A 20,348-nucleotide genomic window follows, 5' to 3' on the forward strand; every position below is an offset into this window, starting at 1 on the left:
TTTAAATGCTTTCTTTTATGTATTTTTCTGCCCCCACACTATATAACGTGTCGACTATTGAATTAGAGAATCTACTACTCCCTCCGTCCCGGAATACTCGACCCGGTTTGACCGGCACAGAGTTTAAGGGACTTGAATTGACTTATTTAATTTAATAGGTAGTAGTTGATAGTGGGGTTTTATTTTAATGTAGTTAGTGGGAAATGTGTAAAGGGGTGGGGTTGGGGGAGAGTAGGGGTTGAATTTTTAATTATTTTTTGTATGAAATAGGGGGTAGGTGGGTTAATAGGGGTGGAGTGAGAAATAATATAATATTGTTAGAATATTTCCATTTTTAGAAACAGGTCAAGTATTAAGGGACGGCCCGATAAGGAAAACAGGTCAAGTATTCCGGGACGGAGGGAGTATGTATTATATATCCGGATATATTTGTGTTTGTACCTTCTTACATTTTCTTGCTCACATGCTTTGCACATGAGCACGTAAAGGTTGTTTACTTGTTTGTCCGAAAAAGAGCACCTTATTGGGTGAGATTTGATGCTAAGTTAGTGTCATTATTGGCAATCAAGTGTTTATTGGAGGTTTATTTTATTTTCAAATTAAACTCATTTAGAGGGTGATTATAAAAGAATGCAATCAAAACTCTATAACTAGCATATGGATTGTCTTGTTTTTTACTTTATACTTCGTACTACATATTATCTACCTCCGGGCCCTATTCTCACCGTTTGGCCTGCTTGTAGCTATTAGTTTATTATGCTTGTGCTTGTTATGCTTACATAAGCCCCTTACACATTAGATTGTTGCCCCTTTGGCTTGTCGCCAAATATGAAAAAACGCGTTATATGATATGTGTCAATGTACTCGACCTGTAATACTATCCCTTTCATGGAAATTGGAAACCATGATTGTGGCAATATGTAGGGATCAACATTCGACCTTTGTCCCACACTTTAGGAGACTATTCTATTTTCTTAAATTAATGAAAAATTCAAGAGCCAAACCATGAAATCTAAGAATATATTATTAGCCCACATAACTTTACCCACGTGCCCTTGAAGGGATTTATTCTATTTGCTTAAATTAATGAAATTTTATTAGCTGAATCATGAAATCAATCAATACCTAATATTTAAAAAACATAACCATCTCTATTTCAAGGACACATAAGCAATATCATTTTGAAGACATGTGGCGGACACGTAAGCAATAACATTTTAAAAATACGTGACCTTCAATCCTCCCTTTCAGCTTCTATAACCTCCAAATTTAATTCAATGAATTAATATATGAATTATTTTCTTCAATTCCTAATCTTCTCCTCTTCTCCCTCCACCTTCCCTTCCAATGTAACTGAAATGAGTTTGTCATTAACTCATAACATCCCTTACAAATTCAACATCCCTTATAAGTACATCACTTTCAGATACTCACTTGGATTGCGTTTCTCATCCCAAACTATCAAGGCACAACTGAACGTTGTCGACTGCCTCAAGATCTCTAGTGACTTTCTATCTCTTTCACTCTATTTTAAGTTGAATTCCATTTATATGTATATATGATCGAGCAGTTGATAGTTGATAATTATTATTGAAATCAATGTGAAGAATTCAACAATAAGATATTATATCAAATGATTGGATTATAAGGTGAAAATGGACCATGTTAAACAAGGGGGTGATGAGAGACTATTTTAAATTTTTGGAAAATGGTTTCAGTTATGAGAGACGATTTTCTACAATTTTAGACAGCAAAGTTATTGATCCATCTTAGATGAAACCATTCTTTTGCGAGTTTAAATTGGCATTCTCTTTGTAAATATATGCATTCGTGTAGATTGCCGTTATTTTTTCTTTTAAGCATTATAATAGCATCTTGTGCAATTGTGCTTAATGTAACTTATCATTTTTTTGAAAAATTGTAGTTTCTCCCTCAAAAAAATAGTTTCAAGTTTCAAGTGAGTAAAAATCCGTGCGAAGAACGGACCCAAAAGCTAGTTAGAATAATTTATCACCCCACTTAAAAAACTAAGAAAAGAGTGATGGATAGCTCAGTTAGTTAGAGCTTCCATCCCGATTCCAGGTGATCCTAAGATCGATTCTCATCCCCGCCTTTGTGGCTCATTCGCACCCAAGAAAAAAAAACTAAGAAGGTATTATATGTGTCTGAAGTTACCTCAACATTGGTGAGATGAACAAACAACTAGTTATTTAACTTAGGTTTCCAACTATGTCATTGGCACCGGAGAAAGATATTCCACAAATACGACTTGTCTGAAGTGGCGCGTGCGTCTCGCCAAATTCTTTTTGAAACATACTCATTACTCACACGATACTTTTTCTAAGAAACCATATAATCAATTTGTTTTATCATCTACTCCCTCCGTCCCAAAATATAGCGCTTGTTTTCCATTTTGGTGTCCCAAAATATTGAGTCCGGATCTTCTAGAGTTTTAATAAAACTCTACAAGGTAGAGTTGTATCTAAACCATACATTTCAAAATCAATGGCTCATATTGATGAGAAAAAATAGGGGGAATTTTGGAAAGATAATATATGAACCATTGATTTTTCATTTAACGGTTGATATGCTCAAACTCTATCTTGTAGAGTTATTTTAGAACTCTAGAGGATCCAAAACCCAAAATATTATGCCTGTTTTCTATTTTGGGTGTCTCAAAATGTGGTCCAATATTTAATGTTTGTACCTAGAAAATAGTGTGGTCCAATCATTAATGTTTCTATCATGAAAATGTGGTCCCATAATTTATTATTTTTTGTCTTTTTGTTTAAAAATTAAAATAAATTGTGTACTTTTCTACTAAAGTACAACAACATTAATAGTTCATCATGTTATTTTTCAAGTTTCTTAACTTCCGTGAAAAATGTCAAACGGGCACTATATTATGGATGATGATAGAAGTACACAAGGTGTGCAAGAGCATCTTGCACACCACCACTTATAATATGCCACCTCAATTTTAAAAGATTCCTCTATTTTGAAAATTTCAAACTGAAATTTGAAATGTGTTTTGAAATTTTAATTTTGAATTTCAAATTTGTTTTAAGTTCTCAACAATCAGCAATTAATTATCTTTAATTCCCCATAAATGCAATGAGTGCATTCCCCATAAAGGAAACGAGTAACCAAAAAATCATCTAATATTTTGATCTTTTCATGACTAAAATGATCCCGTAAAATAGTTTTGATCCGCAATTAAAAAAAATTTGGTTATTTATCCTCTTGAGAAGAATCGAACACGGGTTTGCGCAGATAGAGTAGATGTTGTAACAGCTTAGTAGTGACCATTGTAGCAAGGGGTATCAGCACGTAAGTCATTGCAAACATAAATCTTTTAATCTAATTTTACCGAGTTTGAGAATTCTACATATGATTTATGTAAAGGTGAAATGATCCTTTATAATCGTAGATAATATTATAACACATTTTATAATCGTAGATAATATTATAAGACATCTAATTTTACCGAGTTTGAGAATTCTACATATGATTTATGTAAAGGTGAAATGATCATTTATAATCGTAGATAATATTATAACACATTCATTTGTTCTATCTATCTTTTCTAATCTTGGTGGTGGGTCATAATTTTGTATTATAACAAGAAGTAAACAACTTACTGGGTAGATGTTTATGAAAATGTTAGGAGTTACACATCTATTTTACTTGAGTTTTTAGCGGCGGGTGAACCGTGACTTTTAGCGGCGGCTTTAGGGTTCATTAACTAAATTCCATCCCCAGAATTTCATCGCGCCGATGCCCAAAAACAAATTTCTCTCTTCGATGATCGCCACCTTCATTTTCCTCCTCCACAGACAATAGAAAATTGTGGTGGTGCTATTTTTTGGGCGGATTCATGGTGGTTACTTGCAATTGATAAATCCCAAATTAACGAATTTGCAATTGGAATTGGAATGTCCCAAATTTATGAATTTGCAACAAATCCCTGATTAAATAAAATCAGATTTAATAAATTAACAATTTATACTGCAACATAAAATCTATAATTGCAATTGAAGTTCAGATTAATCTTGGAAACGCAGAATCAGATTTCCTTTGTTCATGCTCAATAAAATATATAATGTATTTAGAGGATCATTTTATTGCCATCTAACACAGTAGGATGTAATTGAAATCTTATCATAAAATCTATAATCATTCTTGTTGTATGCTTTGTATTGTAAATATTCAGGTGCTGATACCCCTTGCCAAGATGGTCACCAAGACGCACCTTGATTATGTACCCTGCACCCGTGTTCGAATCCTTGCAACTGCGTAACACAATATTTTTTTTAATCTGAATAGATAATTATACAGGATCATTTTATCTTAGAGAAAATCAAAAGCGAAACTGAAATAACTTATTAAAATAAATACAATAAATATATTTATGATATTGTTGTAGATGTGCTGATACCCCCTTGCCATATTGGTCACCGCAATACATTATCTTATAGAGGCCCTGTGTTCGAATCCTTGTAAATGCATAACACAACATTTTATTTAATCTGAATAGATAGTTATACGGGATCATTTTATCTTAGAGAAAATCAAAGAACTATTCATTGGACTACACGCCGAGTATGATAAACAAAAATTATGTACAAGGAACTATTTATTGAACTTCCGATCCTAAGAGTAAAGTTTTTAAAATAATTTTCTAGAGTAAATATAAATCCAATGTTATATTTCCAATATACCTCTTTGATAATAGGGACATTAAATATTCGCGTACTCCCGATAAAAGTAACAAGTTACCAAAAAATTGTACGGAGTAGAACAAAATTAGCTCAATTCTCTGATTTCTTTATCACTAAAATGATCTCGTAAATGATCTGTGACAAATTCAAATAATATGTTATTTCCTTGTAAATAATCATGGTCGCAAGCAACGAGTCTTTATCACTCACTAAAATGATCCCTAAACCCTATTATAATCTGATGACATTTTAATTTTTATCTATTTAGATTCAGATGATTTCACAACAATTATTGATTTTTCATTCAATTATAACATTTGTGTACCGTTATTCAATTAGGTTAGCATAAATAAAATATATATATAGCTTAAAACAAATCGAGATGATTTCTAAACAATTATTTAAATATGTGTGTACCGTTATAAAATTAGGTTAACATAAATAAAATATATATAACTTGATACAAATTATTGTCATACGAACATTTTCGCGTATTATTAAATATTATTTTTTACTATCAATTTGGGTTATCTTAAGATCATGACTTATATATATTTTTTTTAAATTTAATATTTATATTAATTATTTGTTATAACGAATGTTGATAAACAATATGGATAATAAATGTTGTGTTAGTCCCCATAAAAAAACTTTACGGCTGCACATAACATGAAATATAGGCGTGAAAAAATAACTCATACTATATATAGTTAAATGATACTTATAATTATATGTTGATGATTTTTACACTAAATTTAATAATTTCCATAAAAGTAATGAGTTACCCAAATAACATTCCAATTCTATAAATATGATTTTTTTTATTAAAATGATCCCATAATTGATTTGTTAATATTTGCAACATAATTTTTATTTTTTTTATTTTTTTATATATAGGACTTAGAATGAAATTATTTCTAAACAATTATTTATTTTTCATTCAAATTATAATATTTGTGTAACGTTATACAATTAGGTTAATGTAAATAAAATATACGGAGTATATAACTTAAAAAAAATTGAGATGATTTCTAAATAATTATTTATTTGTTTGTGTACCATTATAAAATTAGGTTATCATAAATAAAATATATATATAACTTGACACAAATTATTGTCGTATGGATATTTTTCGCGTATTATTCAATATTATTCTTTACTATCATTTTGGGTTTTCTTAAGATCATGACTTATATTTTTTTTAAATGTAATATTCATATTAATTAATTGTTACAACCAATGTTGATAAACAATGGGGATAATAAATTTTGTGTTAGTCCCCATAAACAAACTTTACGGCTACACATATCACGAAGTATAGGCGGTTAAAAATAACTCATATTATTCATAATGATACTATATATAGTTCAATGATACTTATAATTATACATTGACGATTTTTACACTAAATCTATTTCCATAAAAGTAACGAGTTACCCAAAATATATTCTTAATTCTATAACTATGATTTATAGTTTATTAAAATGATCCCATAAATGATTTGTTAACATTTGTAACATAATTTTTATTATTTTTTATTTTTTTATATAGGATTTAGATTGAGATGATTTCTAAACAATTATTTATTTTGATCAAAGTTTTCCGAATTTTTGGGAGTGGTATATTTTACGTAAATCTATTGTTTTTAATAGGACCACAAAATATTTAGTTTTGAACACAACAAATACAATTAACATGGTGTTAATTTTAGGAGGGGTTTGTTTTACATATAATCTCTTTTGTGTAAATGATCAAAACAATCAACTTTTTACATATAACATGATTTAGTTTCAGAGAAGGGTTTATAGTACATAGAATATGTTTTGTTTTTAAAGGATCAACTATAATTACTTTTGAACACAACAAATAAAATTCATAATGATTTTGGTTTATCAATTGAAAGAAACGTGGGATTTTTAAAAAATAAAATCCTAACCTATTGTTAAGATTCGAACACGGGTGAATGTTAGGCAAAAGCGTTGAAGTTACCACCACTATGACAAGGGGTATCAGCACGTCTACAATTGCAATACCAATTTATACGACTTATAAAAATCAATGATCCCATAAAAAGATGTCATCTTTTAAAAACATTGTTTTTGCTAGAGCCAGGATTGGAAGGCATGTTGATCGCAAATATATTGAAGTTCAAGCGGTAAAGCAATGACCATAAGTCCATGATGACAAAGGGGTATCAGCACGTTAACATTTGCAATACAAAACATTTTTATCTATATGGAGGGAGTATGATTTTAGTTCTTTTAATCATATATATATTTTTTAAATTCTGATGGTATCAATTAACAAATCACATCTTCGTATAATACAATAAAATAAGAAAATAACTTCATCACGAATGAATTAAGTCGTGAAAGCTTTCACTTGACAAATGAATTAATTTCATCACGAGAGTCTTCACCACGTCCAATTATGAACCCAAGTTGATTCCTGATGCACAAAGGGTAATTCAGATAAATTTGTTTTATTTTTATTTTTATTTTTTGATGAATAAGTTCAACAAACACGAGTTTATTTTTTGACGGAGTGTTTTAATTGTGAAATATCTTGTTAATAAATGTTGCATTTGAAGAGATCGTGTTTTAATTTGTGGGATCGTTACATGTATACTGAAATCGGAATACATACTGTTTATGAACTTCATTAGCTATCGTATCTTGTATAAAATTTTAGGTAGCCCACTATGATGTGCTGATACCCCCCGTTAAATTGGTTACTTGATTACCCTTACACTAGCTAAACCCGTGTTTGAACCTATGTGGTTGTTGAAAAATAATATATTTTTTCCCTATTCATTTTTTATTTATTTTAATGAGTATTTTTTTATACAAATTCTACAACCAAAACATATTTAGGAGTATCGTCTATACAATTTCTAGAATCAAAATCATAACTTAATCAAACAGGTTTATTGCTATACAAAAGGTTCAACATTGTCACTTCCAATTCATCATCTCCAGATTCGTAGAAGACGAATAATAGTTACATCCATTGCAATATTAACTATTTTTTCCAGCCATTGCAATAGGTCCAGCTTTTGTCACTTTCAATTCATCATTTCCAGTACATCTCAACTGAAACACTATAATAAATATGATTGAAAATCTCTTAGTAATTTCATCAAACAGGTTATATGCACCTCACTAAATCCATGGAAGTTCTTTTAATGGCAGACTTTTATATGCCTCGAAAAAAATTATAACTCATTTAGATAGTTAATGCATTCGAAAATGGCAGAAAATAGAATGAGAAATAGAAATTCAGAGGGTGGGAAAAATGAATCACATACTTTGCAGTTGCTTTAGCAATATAAACCAGAAAAATGGCTCTTTGCAGTTCTCTTATTATTAGTGGGAAAGATGAAAATTTGAGGTGAAGAGGTGTTTGGCGCAAATATGAAAAATGGGTATTTTGGAGCAATTAAATCCCGCTCAAAGAACAGAATGGCGCAAATGGCTGAAAATATTTGCCGCCCAAAAAATATATTTCAGAAAGCTTTTCCCTCTCTTTTTTTAGTGGGATTTGTGAGATGGCATTGTGTAATTGGTGGTGTGCAAGATACCTTTGCAAGATACCTTTGCACACCAAGTGTATCCCTAGCCTTTTCCCTATATTATGGGACGAAGGGAATATAATTCTACGGGTCTACATGCATGTATAACATTTCTTATTTACTCATTTTAAATAAAAATTGGTCATTTAAAAATACAAATTGCAAAAACGATATTGATGGTTTATGGTATATCATATTTTTAAGTTAAATATTGAAGGTTGTTATATCAACATTTTTACATCCTAGTATATGTGAGAAATTGTAAAACTTTCTATGCCTTTAAGTGCAGAGAATTAGATCTTCAACTCATCATATCCCTTACTCCGTATTAATTAATAACTTGTTTTCAAAGAAACATCGAGATTTGGAAACACGCATAACATGCCCACTTGTAACACATTTTTGTTTACTCCAAATATTTTATGATGCTAAATCAATAATTTCGTCTTATGTTCATTCTTAAATTTGCATGTTAACCTTGATTAGTAAAATGTAATTCATTTCTACTTTATGTTAACAACTTAGCTTAAAAGAAAACAAACAATGTAAGTAACTCTATCCATATCCTTTTAAATGACAAATTTGATAGTCGATATAAGTTTGAGTTTTGTTCTTTTCAACCTACTCTAACATGCTCGGATTCGCTTGGATAGTGCAGCTTTTGTCCAAAAAAAAAAAAAAAAAAAAAAAAACATGCTCGGATTCAATTTACTTTCGAAAAATTCGTTTAATTCAATTACTAAATATAGGGTTTTAAACCTTTTAATTCAATTACTAAACTGCAACAGAACATCAACACATCATGCAAGAATATCTATCAACTTTAACCTCAAAAATTGGTCCTTTTATTTTCCCATTTATTGGTTTGTTTGATATGTTTCATTTATTGATGAGTCTTACCCTCTTTAGCAATATACGAAGTATCGGAATACGATTTTGCCATATCTATCGGAAGAACATAATTTTTGTGTTATACTCAGTGAAAGATATATCAAAATCAGTCTAAATCTAAAGTATGCCAAAATCAATCTAATACTGTAATGTAATCCTAGTCTCCTACCAATCTCAACCAAATCAAATTTTGTTGAAAAAAGTGAGCAATTAGGACCCTTCTTTGTCACTGCCGATTATTTGTTTTTAGTTCTATAAATTTGATAGCCATGTGATAAAAGGGGAACTATAAACTTTAAAATAATCATATTCCTAATATCAGGTTGATTTTAAAAACTGACAAAAAATAATTAAAAGGTAACATTTTGTGTCACTTTTGTCAAAAATAATAGTGCCCTGCCCGTGTATGATAATATTTTAGACATTCAAAGAGGCCACTAGCCCAAATCCCTCTCAAAACGAAATCTTACGGTTATAGTTTGGGGCCCAATATACTCAACAATATAACATGCAATAATAGCATTCAAATTGTCCACACATTGTGGAAATTGAACTTGTTGTGAACCTTAAAAATATCTTGACAATGCTAACATCAATGACAACATTACCCTCTCCCTTTTCACGTCAATTCAGCCTCCCTCATATGAACAAGACCTTAATGAGTTAATGATCCATCCAATTCCAGCAAATGCAATGAGATAAAGAGGTTTGCTCTCCGACTTGCACGCGTGAGGTCAGAAGTCGAGTTTCATTCTAGGAGGGGTTTCTTTCAACCCGCCCTCTTCGGTGAGCCTTCTCCTTACTCAGAAACACAAGTTACAGCTAACATAAATACAAATGAAAACTAAACCTGCTGTTTTAATATTCAGAAAATTACGAATTTCAGAAATCATGTTTACATACTTTTACATGATAACTTGATCAACAATATCCTCTTTGATAAAATAACAGAACATGTATCCCTCAGTCACCACTCACCAGGCAGTTGAAGTGAAAAGTTTACAAGGACTTACAGTGCCATAGTGCTTTCAAGTTTCAGGGACTGATATTATGATCTCACGTCCAAGATACAGTATGGTGTGTCTGTAATATCATGACACGGGTCTTTCAATAACATAAAGAGAGAGTAAAAAAAAAATGATAAGGGATTGAGGCAGAATACAAGTGCTGCTAAATCTTTATTGTCGCGCACCAACTTCTGCACGAGTTACAGACTTACAGACACCTTCAGATTCATGGAAATAAGGCTTGTTGAACATGGTAACTAATATCCAATGGAAAAAGGCAAAAAGGACAATCAGTCGATCACAATAGAATAAACCAGATCACCCTAATTCAACAAGTTTATGAATGTTCTTTAAAGACACTCAGCACATAACTAGATAGTTGGGGACAACATCAATCTTTTTAAGTAGAAGAGCTGTTGAGATAGTTAAAGTCCTTGCTTGAGCCAAAAGTGCATCATCAGGAACAACCGCACAACTATGCTTGAGAAGCTGGCCTCCTTTCCTCTATTTGGAGGCGGCTATTGCACATACTTTGAAATTTTGTTCCTCTATCATATTGGGTAGATTGGTGATTAAAAAGAAAGAAAGGAAACTAACCTTGAAGTTGAATATTTGAGAATCTTCACACACATTAAAATGTCCAAGAATTTTGCAATTTCCATCAATGAGAGCATGCATTTTAGTAAGATGTTTTAGAATAATCTTAAAAACTTTCAATAGTCTTTCTAAATATCTTATACACAATTCTTTCAGAAATTCAGCATAGAAATAGTTTAGCAAGAAATAATTGTAATTGGAAAAGATGACACATGTAACCTACTAGACCTGTTTTTTAATTGGGTTTTTATTCGATCACAACCTCCGGAATACAATGCTATAGCTGTGTTGCTTTGCTCTCAAGTCTCAAGTCACCCCATGGGTCACCATTGTAGAACAGGATGGGGTAAAACCAAAAGTGGAAGAGAATAGCATTTGGCCCATGAGTCATGACCATCGTCAAAGAAGAGGGTGCCTAGATCCATTGATCTTTGGCCCGTAACACATCTCCTAATACCTCAAACCAACAAAGAATGTTTTGTTCGACTTGACACACATTTTGAAGTGAATAGACACCACACCACCTATTTTGTTTACTGATGCTACCTTAGAAGAAAAATACTCATAGAAGTCATAATTGAATACCCAATAATTCTATGATAAATTAGAAAACAACACAATGATTAAACTATTTTCCTGGCCTGATGGTTGTTGAGTTCATCCCATTATTTCAATTTTATACCAGTAATCAAAGCTCAAACGGTAGAGGTGAACATTCCGAAGCCATCGGATCTAAAAGTCTACGATGTTATTGTTCTATCATTGCTTTTCTTTGTAAACTGTAGGGAAGTAGGCATCCGGCCTATAGAAAAAAGGGTTACGTGTAATGAAGTTGATCCCAACGGACAGAGTAGAACGACTTTAAGTCCTCTCTCACGCAATGAGGATGTATAAAGACAAAATATATTCGATCTATTGCCTTCACTCCGCTGCAACATACTCCGTACTTCATTAGCCTACAGATACCAACGACTAATGATATGGCCCTTTTATTCACAAGAATACTTCAAAATATGTGTAAAGTCAAACAAGACATCCATTGAAGTCAAGGGATGATATTAAGGGAGTCATTTCCAAAATAAAATGAAAAACCATTTCAAGAGTGACAACTATTATGAATCATCAGTCATCACTCATCAGTGCTTGGAAAGAAACCTAAAGGAATGACGACACGACTATTTATTCCTATCATTTAAAAGAATAGCAACTTGTAAAGAGGGATGCAAATAGGTAATGGGCAAGCATAACAAAGACTAGTTTGACCTTATATATGTTACACTGGAATTATGAGTTTCCTTAAAAAAAATTCTAAAATTGGATTGCACAGATGATTTAAGTAGGCTGAGTTGTGTTTTGGATGTTTTATAGGTAGTAAATAAATAGTGTTAATATCAATATATCGTTGAGACTTGAGAGCCTTCAACAAATTTTGTCACCCTGTTGGCATTCTTCCAATCACGAAATATTGATATTTTATGAAAATCAATATAGTCTCCAAATTTTTCTAAGGCTCACAGCCGTATATTAATATTCGAACCGATTAATTTACTATAGCTTATACATTAGAAACATATTATTCACTAATTTGCAAAGAGGTTGTGCAACCACTTTGGTCTACTCAATATTGTGGAACATTTCATTTTTAACATAAGAGATGTGCAAACTAATTTGTGATAACATCGATTAACAACATTGAAGAATGATTAAGCACGAAAACCAAGCATAAACAAAGACAAGAAAAGTTTAACGTGAAAACCCGAGTGACAAGGAGATAACACACCAAATCACTAGTAGTAATGTTAATGGTTTTACAAAGAGATTATCAAGCTTCACCTCACAACTCTCCCTCATTTACCCACGTATATGAGTATTCAATTGAGACTTTCTCTCTCTTTAATCAACAACAAGAACCTAAAAACAGATATAGTATGATTATATACCAAGCAAAGAGAAAAGGAATCAATTGATTAAATCCCGCAACGTAGAGCATTTTGGTCCAGCAGAACCCCACGTGCGGACGCGCCAATGCGTGGGTGTGCGGAAGCGACAACGACTCTGCCTCCAAGCTTCACCAAAATATGTTCCATCGCAGTCGACCAACTTCAGTCGAGCGCGAACATGCCTCCACCTTATGCCTCCTCTTGCCTTAAACCAATCTCAACACTCTCAAACCCTAGCAATCTCTCCCTCCCACAAGGAGATCAGGTTAAAATGTGAGAGAACACTTTCAATGTACCTCACAGGGTCCTCCATTGATCACCACAACGTAGAACCCATTTCCTTACCAACAAGAAAACACCCAACCACTTCTTTCCACAAAAGAAGCAATAGCACCTTCCTCTACACCAAGGAAGAACTAACCCATCTCCTACACACCAAGGAGGTAAACAACACACCAATATTTCCTCTCATCTGATGAAGCAACTCCCATACACCATCTCAATCAAGGAGGCATGCACTTTCTAATCAACAAGGAAGTAAAACTGGGTCTCATCCAAACTCAAATCATCAACATCAGTTTTTCTTTGAGCACCCTCAAAAAAACCCCACCTGAATCTGGTACCCTTTGTGATACACTGCAAGACTTTGGCATTTTCACTTCCTTACAATGCTCCCACTCAAACAAGTCACTTTCTAGCTATTCTTTCACCCAACATCCTTATGTGTCTTCTTTTCAACATCACTCACGATCTAAATGCTTCTCTTCCTTTACTTGCTCATTTCTGCAAATGACGGCTTATTTGAAGCAACATATTCCTTTTTGACCCTACTTGGAGTTTCCATGGTGTATAATGCTCCCCTCATTGCTACATGACTCCATGAGCCTCCACTAAAGCTCCCTTGACACTCTTCCAAGAACCACCGGCGATAACAACCTTGTTGCCCTTCTTGTCGAGTTGACTAACAAATATCAAGTTCTTTTTCCACTTTAGAATTTACTTGACATCCATCTACGAATGAGAAGAAGCCCCATCTTGTTAAGTGGGAACTCCAACAAGTTATCATTCGTGAGTTTCACACTCATATCACGACTCCCCATGACTTTTTTTCTCACAAGAGATCTGGGGTCCTCAACCTCGAATTCCAACCAAAGAGGCAGGGATTGCGATCGGGAAATCATATTCAAGCTCCTTAGTTAGTCGGCGCTCTTTGGACTTCTCCCAAGATTTATGGAATTAAAACTCCAAAACAACTCCTTGGATAGAGTGGAATGAACAGATGATCCGAAATCAAGAATTCAAGACTCCATGGAGCAATCCTAGCATACACGCAAAGCATCATCAAACTGCGATGTCGAGTTCGCTGAAGAATCATATCTTCAAAGCTCTCCACAGTCCACACTCTCCTTTGGGTCCTGCCTTTCCAATTTTTGATTTTCGAGCAATTCATTCTCACGTGCCCCTTCTTACCGCATCTCCAACACAAAATGTTAGCACCATTCAATTTTTTCGGCCCTCTACTATTTTTTATCTCACATGCCCTTCCTTTACTCTCAAACGTGCAAGCTTTACCGAAAGATTTCCCCTTTCTCGGAGTGCTCTCACTCAATATAAAACCCTCGCACGTCAATCTTTAGCTTTTCCTTCCCCGAAGAATTACTAATGGCAGCAACTATCGTTTCTCATGGCGTAGGCAATGCCGAAAACAAGATTAACTTCATCATCAAACTTAATATCCTTCACCCATTTTCAAATCAAACAACTGGCACATCAAATAAAAAAAAAATTACCGCCAAGGGCTTTTTCTACGTACTTGATAAGGTTTTAATCAAATTTACCGTTAACTCCTCATCCTTGAGGTTGTAGGTACAACTAGAAAAACCCAAATATAAAGGATTTGTTCAAAGTTTTAAAACCATTTAACTAAATGGGGCAACCCAACCAACCCGTTTAATTATAAGGGTTGGGTCAGGGTGAAAATTTCAACCTGAAAACAATCTATTTAACCCGTTTATATAATTGAGTCAGATTCGAAGCTTTTAGGGTGTGAGTAACAATGGTGGAGAGTGGAAAGATTTGCAGTCTCCACCATTGTTACTCAAACCCTAAAACTTCAAACTCCTCCGGAGCCGGACGAGGAATTCCCGGATATGGAGTTTCACTGCGAAGAGCAAAACCAAATTTGAGCGACAACTCATCCCCACTCGTTGGTTTAATCGTGAAACTTTAAATCATATGGGTATTGATAGAAAAATGCAAAATTTATGTCAAAATGCTAGAATTGGTAGGATGTTTGAGATAAATAGTAGAACTTCTGTTCGTCTTACCTACGAATTTCTTAGTAGTTTCGATGTTTCCAAATCTAATCGGGGTGGGGATATTACTCAAGTTCAATTTCAGTTGATGAACCAAACATTTGCTATTACCTTGACCCAATTTGCATCTATGTTTGGTATGAATACTAGTCTCCCTAGAGAACCTCCTACTAGTTACAACTCTTTGGCATTGATGCATCCATCAACCCCTCCCCAAAGTATGGTAAAGGTTTATAGGATTGACAATCTTTGGGAGGCATGAGCCTCAAAATCCTAGGAGTGAGGACCTAATGATGTTGGGGAGTTTTGTGTATCGTGGCTCCATGCCATACAAGATCAATGTAGCTCATTACATGGCCCTCCACTTTTGGTCGGTAGCTAGGTCCAACTACACATGACCTATCTACGGCCTATCTACATCGGGGGGCATGATCACCCACATAGTTATGCAAAGGGTGGGGTTTGTACAGCCAGAGACCGGCGGGGGCATGATCACCCACATAGTTATGCAAAGGGTGGGGTTTGTACAGCCAGAGACCGGCCACGTGCTTGGGCAATTGAGATTACAAAGCTCTATATGAACCGCCAGGATTCGCCCGACACATAATAAGAAACGGGTCTTTAAAGACCGATTTCCATTAAATAAATGTCCTGCAACTATGCATACTACACAACACACATTAGTAATAAAAATGACTCCGAAAAGCTCAATTAAGACCAAAAGTGTACATGGGACAGAAATGAACATATCACATAGCAATCATGATTCATCTCTTTCTTCCTTGTCAACAAAAACCGATGACCATGTCGAAAGCAAAGCTAGCTCCTCGTCTTTTTCTCTCTCTATTCCATCTCCACAATCGGGTTCGTAGAATAGGTACACGACCAGGATATCGAACCGCAGCGAACCGAAACGACCGAACCCGGGTTGTGGCACGTTCCAGGTAACGTTGAACCAAACATTTTGTATCGCAAAGCTAGCCAGATGATTGAGTTATATATTTAACCTTCCACCTTTAAATAAACATTATGGTTGCATTGTATTCCAATTGCTCCTCTACACTAGAGTAATCCAGATTAATCGTGTGCAAAACATCCTAATATAGATCCCCATTATTCAGGAAGAGCACAATACTAAAACACTCACCTTACAACTATAACTACTTCCCTTCCATCTATTTCACTAGTTTTCCTTTGAATTAACATCACCCTAAAGTTTTTAAGTCTTAGACTCCAAAGTTATAACTGATCCTTAACACCTACTCTAGACTAGAGGACTCATCCACTAACACAATATGGTTAGCAAGCAACATAAATTGGGGCATCTCACATCTATACACCTAGTCAACTTATCCATATTCGCTGCAAAAAGGAATTAACCTAGGGAGTTAGTGCATGTAAAGAGGAAATTTTCCAACACTTGCACATGTTATAGCAATTGGTCTTGCAAAGACTTCGTATCAAAAACAAACTCAACATAATCCTTTCCAGTAGATCTACTAAATAAATTCTATACTAGAAAAGCGCGCTGAAGCGCGAAACTATAGGACAAAATGCTTAATTAGATCTGAGCTAAGCTTAGTGATTAACGCGCCGGAGCGCGCTTAAGCGCATGAAGCGTGCGAAGCGAAAAAAGCGCGATTTTTGGCGCTTCATTGAAATTCTTTTTTATTTTATTACTTTACATTGAAAGCTTTTTTTATATGTTGTTATTGTGTTTTGGACCACACCCTATTAATGCTTAACAACAGAAAGTGGTCCAAGAGTCCAAAAGAAAAGGAAAAAGAAGAAGACAACAGTCACAGCAGCCGGCCCTAGCTTCTTTATAAACATTATATTATATGCTTTATCTTTGTTAAAACAAAGAGTAATATATTTTTGGAAGCAAATTTGATTTTTATATATTTTTTTTGGTTATTTTAGTAAGATATATATGCATAATAGTAAAAAGCTTTAATTCTTAAAAAGTCCGCTTCACTACGATGAAGCATGCACCTTGCACTTGCGCTTAGGCTCTAGGACTCGTATCGTTTAGTGCGCTTTGCGCTTTTTTATACACTACTAAAGAGATAGACTTTTACTTATCATTTACTCTGGTAAGTATTCACACTACATTACCCTTAAACATAGGGAAGACTTACAACTGGTACTCAAAAGATAAAAGTTAATACTGAAAACCAGAAAGCCTGGACTTCGAAATTGAAGCTAAGAAAAGAATCCGAATTCCAAACTCTATAACACCAGTACATTGATCTGGTGTTTAGAAAAGTTTCTTTACTTAGAAAACACAAACACACTGATCAAGTGACGGTCCATATTAAAGATTCTAAAATTTTATTCATCGAACATAGGACATACACAATTACAAACTGATCAAGTCAAGGTATATGTCCATATACTCCAGAACATGTCTAACAAACTTAAACGAATTTTCACCACTCCTGGTTTTAAACTATATATTGATAACGAACATGTTTCAATTTGATAATGTAGTTCACACTAACAATCCCTCGAGCGAAAAACAGTCTTCCCACATTGCACACCAAAGCATCCCATATCATGAAACACTACACTAATTGAATTGGTTAATTACTTAATTAACAACCTTAAATTGGTGAAACACAATGTCGTCCCTTCTCCAAAAAATAGTTAACTAGGTTTTCTATCGTTGTTGTAGTCTAGTAAATAGCAATCTAATTAAAATAATTATTCTCCAATAAATAATTATAATCCTTAATTCGAAGTTGCTACAATAATCCAAAACAATTAACAAGATATATTTCCATGAAAAACGTGATTTAAGGGCATGAAACCAAATAAATTAACGCACTAAACTAAATTTGTTTATAATGCGACCAAGGCAGCAGGAATTCAGATTAAAAGGGGGAATAACAATAATACTTACATTTTCGGAAATCAGTGTCCCAAAATCTTCATGAAAGCAGAAAATTTCATCGAAATTGATTGGGGAAGTCGTTGATGAACCCTAATTGCAGCTCCTCTGCAGTTTGCAACGTATTTTGGGAGACATATTTTTGAAGTAGCAGAGATTTTCGAAAATCGGAAACATTCCTTAGAATTCAATTTGATTTGCAGCACAACAATTGAAATTACAGAGTTTGTAGTTGGACTTCACTTCAATTGGGAAGTATGGTCTCTAAACAATCAAGAACGTCATATACGGAGGAAAACGATGCGCTTCCCTTTAACGATTTTTTTAAAAAAACACCGAATAAAAATAAAAATAAAAATAAAAAGTATTTATATGACAAATATAGATTTAACAAAATTATGTTTCTTTCCTCAAAATTACAATCGTTAAATAGATATTGCAGTGTAAAATGTCTCTAGTATATCCATCATAATGAACAAGGATGAACTCCGCCCATATGATTTTATTGAATTTAAAAGACAACAGGTAATGGTTATTGATTAAGACTAAAACCAACTGTGTAAAATAAGTAAAATGTTTAATTCTCTCTCATCCCATTGGTATAAGGGGAACAGTAGCCTAAATAGTACTGAGTAGATATAAGTAAGTAGTAAAAGACGTTCTTACTCACACTTTTTATTGGTTTTTAGTTTTTCCTCCCTTGATGAGATTTGGTCTCAGACTCTCACGAAAAATGAGATACTTTCAAATGTAAGTTACCATTAGATCATACGGAATTAGGGGGGCTGGCGGGGGCCATGGCGCCCCCCACAATATGTTCAAGTATCAAATATGCACTATAAAGGCACATGTTTAGTATAGCTTAAGTGGTTATTTTTCTAAAAAATGGATCGAGGTGCAAGGAGGTACACAGTTCGATTCTTAGCTCCCTCAATTTTATACTTAGTTTTTTTATTTTATTTTTGTTTTTCAATGTTATAAAAATTATATGTTAAAATTTGCCCCCCTATGTATAATTTCTGATTTCGCCACTGTACTATACAGAATAGTACTTAAATAACAATTCTTGAACTATGAACGATTGTGCATCCAAAAAGCACAAGTTATGTAAAATAACATGACATTGTGATAAAAGTACATAAAATATTTTAATTTTGATCAAAATTATAAAGACAACACAACTCTCTCGCTCCGTTCTTTAACATGCTCATTACACACCCTTTATACATTTATGTACCAACTAAATCGTGCTTATTTTTTAATTTTTTTTGAAGGTAAGATGAAGTGTCCTATCGGGTCGAAATCCTGCACGGGTCAACCCGCCCGAGTTAGAAGGTTAGACACTTTGAGAGTTGGGGGGTGAGAAGGGGAACCCACCCTCAAAGTGCCCCTAGTGGGGATTGAACCCCCAACCTTTTGGTTGGAATGTGGAATCTTTTCCACTAGGCCAAGGCATTGCTTGGTAACTAAATCGCGCTTATACAACGCACGTCCCATGCAATTTATCGGAAAAGTACATCTATACATCTATACATAGTATTTAAAAAACAAAATCATAGCTAAACAAGCCACGTGTCATATCTCCTTTTCTCCATCAATTTGTTTTTATTTCAAAATATTTCTTTTGTTGTTTCTATATAGCTAATTATAAGCCACGTGTCATATTTCCTTCCGAGCGATTTCCTTCAATAATGCTTGAAGATTCGTAAATTCCCAAAATACGCTACTTTTTCACTTATTTTCCACTCTACCGTCCACGTCAGCAAGAAAATCGGTCTAATTTTTTTTATATATAAAATCTACAATAAACCGCTATCTGAGACAGAGGTTTAAAGGGGTGAACCGCTATCTGAAATAGCGGCTTACGTATTTAATGAACCGCTATTTCAGGTAGCGGTTAACCCCTTATAAAACCACGCGGTTTTATAATAAAACCGCGCGGTTTTATTTTAAAGCAAACCGCTATCTCAGATAACGGTTTATACCATTGAACCGCCATATGAGATAGCGGTGTTAGGTTATGATACATATGAACAACATAAATCATGCGGAAAAACCTTAATGCCAGGAATCATATTAATTGCACATAATCATATAATTAGTCTAGGATGCATACACTTTGTAGCGTGCCCTCCCTATGTAATACCCTGAATTTTTAAAACTCGATTAATTATGCTTAATTATTTTTATTTAGCTTAAAATCTTTTTAAATCCTAATTTCAAACTTTATTTTAATTTAACGAAGCTTTATTTCGCTTGGAATTTTAATATTGTTACACGATTTATTTTTTTAATATTTTATAATTTAATTTCATATTTACGAGCTTAAGCTACTCTTTAAATCTTAATTATTTCGTAATTATTTCGGATTTTAATAATCTCGGAACGTTCTTATTTTATACGAAAACAAAAT

General features: G+C 33.6%; 1 long non-coding RNA gene across 1 annotated transcript; it reads right to left on the bottom strand.

Annotated features, from left to right (window-relative positions):
• Positions 1-9,655: 9,655 nt before the first annotated feature.
• LOC110804195 (uncharacterized) lies at positions 9,656-18,404 on the bottom strand. Its single transcript, XR_008927828.1, has 2 exons — positions 17,948-18,404; positions 9,656-14,489 (listed from the first exon to the last, which is right to left on the bottom strand). It is a non-coding gene; the product is annotated as an uncharacterized lncRNA (long non-coding RNA).
• Positions 18,405-20,348: the final 1,944 nt, after the last annotated feature.

Source organism: Spinacia oleracea, chromosome 1 (genome assembly GCF_020520425.1).
Source record: "Spinacia oleracea cultivar Varoflay chromosome 1, BTI_SOV_V1, whole genome shotgun sequence".
In the NCBI taxonomy this organism is placed as follows: Eukaryota; Viridiplantae; Streptophyta; class Magnoliopsida; order Caryophyllales; family Amaranthaceae; genus Spinacia; species Spinacia oleracea.